Here is a 9823-nt window from a genome sequence, read left to right on the forward strand (position 1 = left end):
TGAAAATCCATCAAGTCGAATTCGGAACTTGATAACATATCCGAGGCGTCATCCCGGCAAAGTAGCTACTATTTGTATACCTATTTATTCAATAATAAATGATTTTCTTAACAAAAATCGTCGACCTCAGAAAATACCACGACAGTTAAAAAAGTTGTAATCGTCGCATAAATAAATGATATGAAAATCCATCAAGTCGAATTCGGAGCTTTATAACAGATCCGAGACGTCACCCCGGCAAAGTAGCTACTATTTATATACCTATTTATTCAATAATAAATGATTTTTTTAACAAAAATCGTCGACCTCAGGAAATACCACTACAGTTAAAAAAGTTCTAATCGTCGCATAAATAAAAATGTTGCTATTCACAGTTCTAACGCTTTAATAAATAGTTTCGAGTAAACTCTTTAAGGAAAAGAGGAACGATATCTCACCTCGGTCCATTGCTCCCAGGAAGTATCACTGAGGTCGAGAAATTGCGATCGGTCACGTGACGGTATTTTAAATATTATCTGACGAATCCAAAATGCAATTTCTCGTATCATCTCGATTTTCTAGTCATCTGAAATAAATCACCGAATGATCTCATTCAGGTTCTACTCGCTCCTGATGGAATTACCGCTCGCGTTACGTACTCGAGTTATCGATAGAAATATTCCGATCTGTAAGAATTGACGATTTCCGCGTGGCTTCCGCTTGACTTCCGCGGTGCAGCCGTCACGCTCGATTCCCGGAAATAGCGTCGCACGCCGAGAACATTTTCTGTTACGCACGTAACACGCAACGCACGCAACATCGAGGTTCAGAAATTCCTCCTCTGCGTACAATTCACGTCATTCGTATATATAATACTCCTGTATAGTTGCTCGATCTGAATAACAAAGGAAAACAGCCAAATAAAACCGAAAATAGCGAAATATCGTCACTATTTATTCAAAGGGTGAGTCTTATGAAAAGTTAAAAATCGAGGTTCAGAAATTCCTCCTCTGCGTACAATTCACGTCATTCGTATATATAATACTCCTGTATAGTTGCTCGATCTGAATAACAAATAAAAACAGCCAAATAAAACCGAAAATAGCGAAATATCGTCAATATTTATTCAAAGGGTGAGTCTTATGAAAAGTCGCAACATCAAGGTTCAGAAATTCCTCCTCTGCGTACATTCACGTCATTCCTATATATAATACTCCTGTATAGTTGCTCGATCTGAATAACAAAGGAAAACAGCCAAATAAAACCGAAAATAGCGAAATATCGTCAATATTTATTCAAAGGGTGAGTCTTATGAAAAGTTAAAAATCGGTGGGACGTAATTAGTGGAAAGATACGTCCATTTGACCAATTAGGCAAGCAGTCGCATCCCCGGGGTTAAAGACATAATGTCCGACCATAAATTCGACTGCCAATCACATCACATGATTACATCAATGAGGATTGTGCTATTAACTATGCTTCGCACTTCATCATGGAACGAAGTCCTGTCGATGTTGGACATTTCATAAAAACACCTTTTATATGTCTCGATAATGAATAAAGAACCGAAAGTTGTATACTTTCCATTTTTAAATATTTCCGATTTTCTATTTGCCAAACGCATGCGCGGATACATTGTTTCGCTACGTTATAAAGTTATAACCATTTTGGATGATCAATTGACAATGTAGGAATATCATGTATTTTATATCCAGGTATTTAAATTCTATCTGGTCATAGTCCGTGCCACTCTCTGCCGCCGCCATTTTGTTTCTTACTGGCGCGTTTCCATGTCACGGGTTCACCGGTCACTTCGCTCGGCACGCACGTAACGCCGGTTATTACTTGGAAGAAATCGCTTCGCTTTGGAAACCGCCATTACCGTTTCTCTGGATGCCCGCAAGATGGCGGAGGTCATATCCGCGTCTAATAGCTGGGTGATTTCTGTATCTCGATTTCGTCGCCTCACTCGTCCTATCTCTTGCTTGGTTCACTTTCGATTTCTTCTCGGCTCTCACACGCTTTCCGTATCCGCACGAGTTCCGTTAAATTTCTTCTGCCCCGCCTTGTAGTTTCTATTGTCTTGGGATTACCATGGAATGTTTCGACATTGATTATAAACCTATTCCACATCTAGATCCTTTCCGCAACGTATATTGAAATTATAAAAATTACCGGACAATTGTTTTTTCAAACAATTTGCTACCTTACCTATTACGTTAGTTTGACCGAAAGATGCTCATAGACAATCTCTGCATGTACACCTTCCATATCAAAATTTATTATCACATATCAAACGTAGGATGTGATACGAATAACGCGGACACAGGAGTACTATTTTCCTATAATAACATCATTAATGCGATACTATTTATAAGGCTTAAAAGAGAAGTATACAAGATTGCAACATTTTTGTACTCAGCTTCTGAAGTATTGTATATTAATCTTTCATTGATTGTAACTACTTTCCCAATGCATTAATATCCATAAGGGTGATGTCCGTATGTTGAATGGGTTGGATGAGATGATTCTTGCGATGATGCACCTATTATGCCGGTCGACGAAGTTATCACTGTCTTGATGAGTTGAAAAACGGATCCAAAAATCTCCTTCAGAGTGGTTTTAACGAGCTCGAAGCTGTCCACGGTATTCGCTGGTACAATATTGCTATGATGCGTAGTGCCCGAGGTAACTGGATTTTGCTGGAAACAATAAATAATGGATTTTCTACCTGTTATTTGATCACAATTAACTAGAGGCTGGAACGTTAATTACTGGTTTAGGAGGTCCATATTTTGGAGGTGGTAGGTAAACGCGGTGCTTCTGATGTACATTACTTGATCCATCGCTAAGACCTGCACTGGTACCTGCCAATACACCTGAAACTACTGCACCTACAAGTGCTCCAACATCGGAACCAACTCCTCCCGCTCCCAATTGCTGAAAGAAGAAACATTATTTAGAGTCTAAATAAATTAAAAATACGTGCTGTAGGAAGAACGTACTTTACTCAAACCAGCAATGACTCCAGCGATTAAAGTCGACAGGGGTGACATTCCATCTTTTCCTGGCTGTCCAGTAAAAATTAACATTAAAATCATCCGTGAACACTTTTATAATCCCTAAGTGTCTGAACACAATTTTTTCAACATCCAGTGAAAGTAGTCGAAGAATAAAAATAACTCAAGCATAGCTTATCAATATACATATATTTTAGTAATTGAAGTAACCGTGCACCGTTTTGAATGGCTTTAAAAATATTAAAGATATTGCTTCGTTATCTTATGTACTGATAGAGACTTACTTCACTCAATGGAGCTGCAATGGTTTGTAGAAGAGTGCCGATGTTGGAGCCGCCCTCTCCAGGTGGCTGAAAGAAACATCATGAATATAACTTCTCAAGTCGCTTGTATCAATTTGATGGAAAATTGGTCTTTTGAGAAAATAAAGGTTTCCCACGTTGCTACTTCCTTGGAGCAGAGGACCTAGCAACGGTCCTACCAATGGCCCGATCAGTGGAGCCGCTAGTGCAACGAGAGGCCGTAAAATGGCGCCACTGTCGCTGCCCTGTCCATTCTCTCCCTGTAAGGACATTTGGTACGAATTGCGCCATGAAAATTTCCATTTGCCAGGAACTTTCAATTTTTTAAACGTAGCCTTCGATCGAATTAAAATACTCACGCGGCTCAAGCTGGCTATGATCGGAGATATCGTCGCTGCAATATTTGGAGGTTCCCCGTCCCCGTCACCCTGCAAGTATTGCAAAGAGTTTCGAAATGTCTCTAAATAGTCCTTTTAATTACTGCATTTTCTATCGGTTTGGTATTTATATATACTGGTTTCAGTTTTAAGAATTTACCTCGGAAAGACCTTGGACGATGGGCAATACGACCTCCAAGAGCTGGCCGAGGGTGGTATCAGATTCTGGCTACAAATGGCCGGAAATCGTCAGTTTCAACAAGGTTCATTACGGTTTACGATATCGATCCTATTTTTAGCGTTCCAGGACCAGTTTGTGAAATCGGATGCGCTTTCTCAGAGAAAGTTTCGGTGAGGATCGGGAGAAGACTTACGTCGCTGAGGTCTTCTAAAATGGGCAGAGCCAATGGGAGAAGGTCCAGGATGGGTCCTAACGATCCCCTGTCTTCTTCCTCTTCGTCATCCTAAAAAGAATTCATTAATGATCACGTTTTACTATACATAATAATCTACTGGACTGTTGAGGATATTTTAATAAGTGGGCAGAGACTGTTGACACGGCTTCTGGGATAAATAATATCATTTTGGAACAATCAACAACTCTCTGCATATAATAATGAATTATATTTATGTATCGGATTATCGCCACAGGTTTGCTTTTCACCCCGAACCAGAAGATTTTCTTAAAAGTACAAATATTAATTAATTGCATTTTCATTTATTGCATTTACATTATATATATATAAAATTTATTAACGTCTCCGCTGATGAGAAGTAAAACATATTTTCATTAAAATCAAATATACCTCTTCGATCTCCTGATTCTGGAAAGTCTCGTTCCTCTTTCCTCGACCAATAGCCTGCAAGAAGATTAACAGGGCTGGGATGAAATCTGAATTTGGATCATTGATCGGGATCTGGAACGATCCTTTCGAAAGACCTTTTAGAAAGTAGTGGAATATGCCCCGAGTGCCATTCAATTCTAGAGGAAGCTCGGGGACGGCAAACGTATTATTGATTACGTGTAAATTGAGCCTGGATCTGCCCGATGACTTACGCAATGTCTCCGCTATCAGCCAAAAGACTTCCCGGTTGATCCTCCTTAAATAACGTATTTCAGACACGACAGAGATATTAATAGACGAGTCAATGTGTCCTCAAGCTATCCTCGATTATGATACAAATGACGGATACGTGTACTACCGCGATTTCCCTTTCTTGATTTCTCCTCGAGCTCAAGTGTGCATTTCAATAACATTGTCATGAAATGTCGCTGTTTTACGATAGTTTATTAAGAAAGTTCGACGTTGGTCCCCGCATCTTTCTTTGCAATTTTTATTCGTGTATTTCAAATGTTTTTCTTTAATGCAGAAAGCACGGTACGGTGCAAATTTCTTAATTCTTTGAAATTCAATTTTTTGAATAAAAGGATGAGCCAAAACTAATTCAATGCAAAAACAATATTGAGTCAATGTTAACGTTAGATTAATGAAAGTCAATTTCCTAATGCTTTAATTATATTCTATCTCCTAATTTAAATTTTTTCAATAATTACACATTATTCAAATTCACATTTTTTTCTACAGACGACGTACTTGGAATAAATGGCGTGCATTGATGCACTGGGAAATAACACTATTTTTTTTGTGGTACAGATTTGCAAAAGACCTATTTTCGAAATAACAAGGGTATTATTGACCAAGTGGTCGCTCAAGTGTACAATTAAATATTGTCTGCTGAATGTGAAAAAAAAAGGAGGGTAATCTGTACTTTCCGATTTCGTGTTCCTTCTTTGGAGCCACTTACGTCTTCGAGTTTGGCAAAATGTGTTGTTTTTGAAGGAATGCTAATCTTCAAAGCTTCTGTTATAGATGGAGGAGTGGATTCCATTGGGCTAACTTTTTTCGTGTTCTTCTTCACAAATCCCAAAGCTCGAAGAAGCTCGAGTACCGCTGGTGTTTGACGTTTGTTCGTAGAATTTGTTCTTTCCTTTTCACTGATTTCAGATTTTCTTAGATCCGAAGAAACGCTGATGTTTTCAAGGTCAGGAGCAGATTGAATCGCTTGAAAGTCCCCTAAAGAGATGCACGAAAGCAGGAAAATATTACAGTATCACGTTCATTTCATTCAATGATGTAAAATCAGGCTAAATGTCAGAAATTTCTATTTGAAGAGCAGAAAATTAAACGCATTTACAAAACCAATTTTATATACTCGTGCAAAAATATTACAGTATCACGTTCATTTCATTCAATGATGTAAAATCAGGCTAAATGTCAGAAAGTTCTATTTGGAAAGCAGGAAACTAAACGCATTTATAAAACCAATTTTATATACTCGTGCAAAAATATTACAGTATCACGTTCATTTCATTCAATGACGTAAAATCAGGCTAAATGTCAGAAATTTCAATTTGGAAAGCAGAAAACTAAACGCATTTACAAAACGAATTTTATATTAGTGCGAAAATATTACAGTTCATTTCATTCAATGATGTAAAATCAGGCTAAATGTCAGAAAGTTCTATTTGGAAAGCAGAAAACTAAATGCATTTACAAAACCAATTTTATATACTCGTGCGAAAATATTATAGTATCACGTTCATTTAATTCAATGACGTAAAATCAGGCTAAATGTCAGAAATTTCTATTTGAAGAGCAGAAAATTAAACGCATTTACAAAACCAATTTTATATACTCGTGCGAAAATATTACAGTATCACGTTCATTTTATTTAATGATGTACAAATCAGGCTAAATGTCAGAAATTTCTATTTGAAAAGCAGAAAACTAAACGCATTTACAAAACCAATTTTATATTAGTGCGAAAATATTACAGTTCATTTCATTTAATGATGTAAAATCAGGCTAAATGTCAGAAATTTCTACTTTGAAAGCAGAAAACTAAACGCAATTACAAAACGAAATATTACAGTTCATTTCATTTAATGATGTAAAATCAGGCTAAATGTCAGAAATTTCTACTTTGAAAGCAGAAAACTAAACGCATTTACAAAACGAATTTTATATTAGTGCGAAAGTATTACAGTTCATTTTATTCAATGATGTAAAATCAGGCTAAATGTCAGAAATTTCTATTTTGAAAGCAGAAAACTAAACGCAATTACAAAACCAATTTTACATACTCGTGGTACTAAATTTTGAAGGATTCTTCGAATTTTCTCATGGTTTATTTTATTTTACCTTTATCTTCCACGACGTATGGTGGAAATTCATCAGCAGGGTCCCTAGTCGTCGTTTCTTGTGATTTCTCCCTTCTTCCTTTGCTCGATATCTCCTCTCTCCGAATATTTATTATCGCTTCGAAGGGAATAGAAATAATTGGTCGCGGTGCCGTTGTCAGTTGGTCGTTTAAAAAAGTTACGTTGTTAACTCTTATCTTCGATGTGATCCCTTCGTTCCCCGAAAGGAAACTGTTTCCAACAGTAGACTCAAAGAAATATGAATTATTTAATAAATTATGATTTTTCTGCAAACCCATTCCTTCCCTCGCAGAATCTCGATCTACTTCCGCATCATTCTTAACTTCTTTAGTACGTTCAGTACTTACATTCTGAATGATTTCGGGAAATGTCGACAATGCAGTTTTCGTAACTGCAGTTGGCAAGGGTATTTCCATTTTTTTAAACAATCCACCTTGCTCCACTTTGCTTCGATTGTACGAAAAAGTTCCATTCGAAATGGGACCATCGTTGACTTCATTCTGTGAGACATTTATCAATTCCGGGGAATTCGAAGGTTTCAAAGACTGCCAGACATCTCGATTGTCATTGTTAATCTTCTCAATTTTATTATTACTTGGCATTTCGAATTCTTCAACGTCGACGACAGTTTTCTTCGTCATCGACTCTGGATTGATCCACAGCGGAATCTCTTTAGAAAAATGCTCTCCAGAATTGACATCGTAGGGCAACTCGTTTTCTAATGATGTCAACGTAATGTTGATCCTAGAAGACATAAGTCTCATGGCATATTGAGCAAGTGTTATTAGATCTTCGCTAGTGACAAAATTAGCAGGCAGACGAAATATTGTGGGAGGAAGTGATATCCTCTGTTCCGTTATTGGAAGTTCTTCATTTTCCAGTCTCGTCGAAGATGAATATCCAACTGGTATCAGTGGCATAGACTTGACATGTTCGATAAGAGACGTCAAAATCAGGATGGAAGATATAATCATTTTTTTTTTTTAATAAATGTCTACGATTCAGAAGATCTACTGAAACTTGGCACAATTTTCCAGAAAACCCCAATTAATTCCACAGAGTACTATTTTGTATGCATTGACTGTTAAAAAAGGCGACTTAAAAAAGAACTGTTATTACATTTGAAATTAAAATTCATGGCTAAAATGCGGTTCTAGTGCAGGGACGATGAACACTGATTCGATATTATTACACGAGAGTCATTGTTACTGTTGATAATATCTCGTTCCTTGATATCTCACATTATTTTTCCACGGTCAATTTTGTCAATAATTTCTTCTTTTGTCGAACAAATCTGACTATTAAATGTTGCTAAAGGTATACATGCTAAATTCTACGAAACTGTCATCACATTTCTAAATTGACACACGCTTGTCAATTCTTGATAACAGGGTCACACCTTTTAAATCGTATATTTCTTTATAAGCGAAACAATTTCCACTAATGATATCGTATTAACAAGAAACTCGTTCGATCCTTCATCGAACTTTATTTAGTTAACATAAGTTAGTGCAAATTAGTAACTGTTGAGACAAGTTCGAATACACATTTTGCAACTGAACGTTTCAACTTCATCCGAGCTCGAAAAATGTACTGATTGGAAAGCATGCAAGTGCTCGCTTTATAAACGAAGAATAATCACTGGCCTGATGAAGGTTTCGTCTCACGACTGTCATCTGACATTTTAAATTGCACTTTACGTCGATCGAAACATTATGAAGAATATCAGATTACAGGAATCTAGGATTCACCAATTGCACGTACGTAATTGCGGAAGTGCGTTGAGACGTTCCAACTACATTGTTGCGAAAAGTGGGAAGAAGACTGTAGTGCGTAACGCAATTTATGATGATAGACAAATGACTTATGTAAAACTCCGATTAAGGACGCGCATACCGTAACCATATGACAATAGATTAATCTGTACAAGGTTGTGTGATCCATATATTAATTATTTCAACTTCTGCGTGCTTAAGCACTTCGAATTCAGATAAAAGATTATTTGAACACAAACGATCCCCTTAAATTTATTTAATTTCATGCGCACAATATTTAATTTCACGCGCATACCGTAACGATATGACAATAGATTAATCTGTAGAAGGTTGTGTGATCCATATATTAATTATTTCAACTTCTGTGTGCTTAAGCACTTCGAATTCGGATAAAAGATTATTTGAACAACAACGATCCCCTTAAATTTATTTAATTTCATATTAATATCTGCACATGTAACCAGGCTTCAAATACTTTTTAGAAATCAATCCCGTAAAGAAAAAATGATTTTCCTAAAATTGGATATTCGACAAGTGTTCCATTTTGACCATTTGCTTACATTGTTTAAATACTTTCAGATTTTGTACAAAGAGTCTCGAAAAAGGTTATATTATTTAGATATAAATTAATCATTTGTACACGTGCAAATCTATTACCCTAGATAATATCGAATATACAACATTTGATGGATCGTAATCACCTTTATTTAATTGCGGCGAAATTTTTTGGATTCCCGGAATACTTGAGAAAATATGAAAAGATGTGTACTGCAAAGTTCTAAATCGATTATATGATTGTTAAACCTAGTTCTTACAGTTTACATTCTCATAGTTACAGACATATTAGTCATGGTCCCCCTTAATGTGTATCTAGGTTAAAGAACGCAAAATTGAAAGCAACCACGATGTGTACTTGATCTTGATCCTGACATTCTTGTGATCAACAAGGCAAACGGTATTTAAGAGACGCACTGTAATTAATACTACTACTATAGGTGGTAACAAAGCAAGGACGTCTCCATTACCACACACCATGAGTACGCATCACAGTACCTAACAATGTACTTTCAATTACGGTGTAATTCATTCCGTGCCACTCCGAGCTTTAAACCTGCATTACTTTGAACATTTTCGCATGTAAATTTCA

This window comes from Orussus abietinus, unplaced genomic scaffold (genome assembly GCF_000612105.2).
Source record: "Orussus abietinus isolate OABI.00-Male unplaced genomic scaffold, Oabi_2.0 scaffold155, whole genome shotgun sequence".
NCBI lineage: Eukaryota > Metazoa > Arthropoda > Insecta > Hymenoptera > Orussidae > Orussus > Orussus abietinus.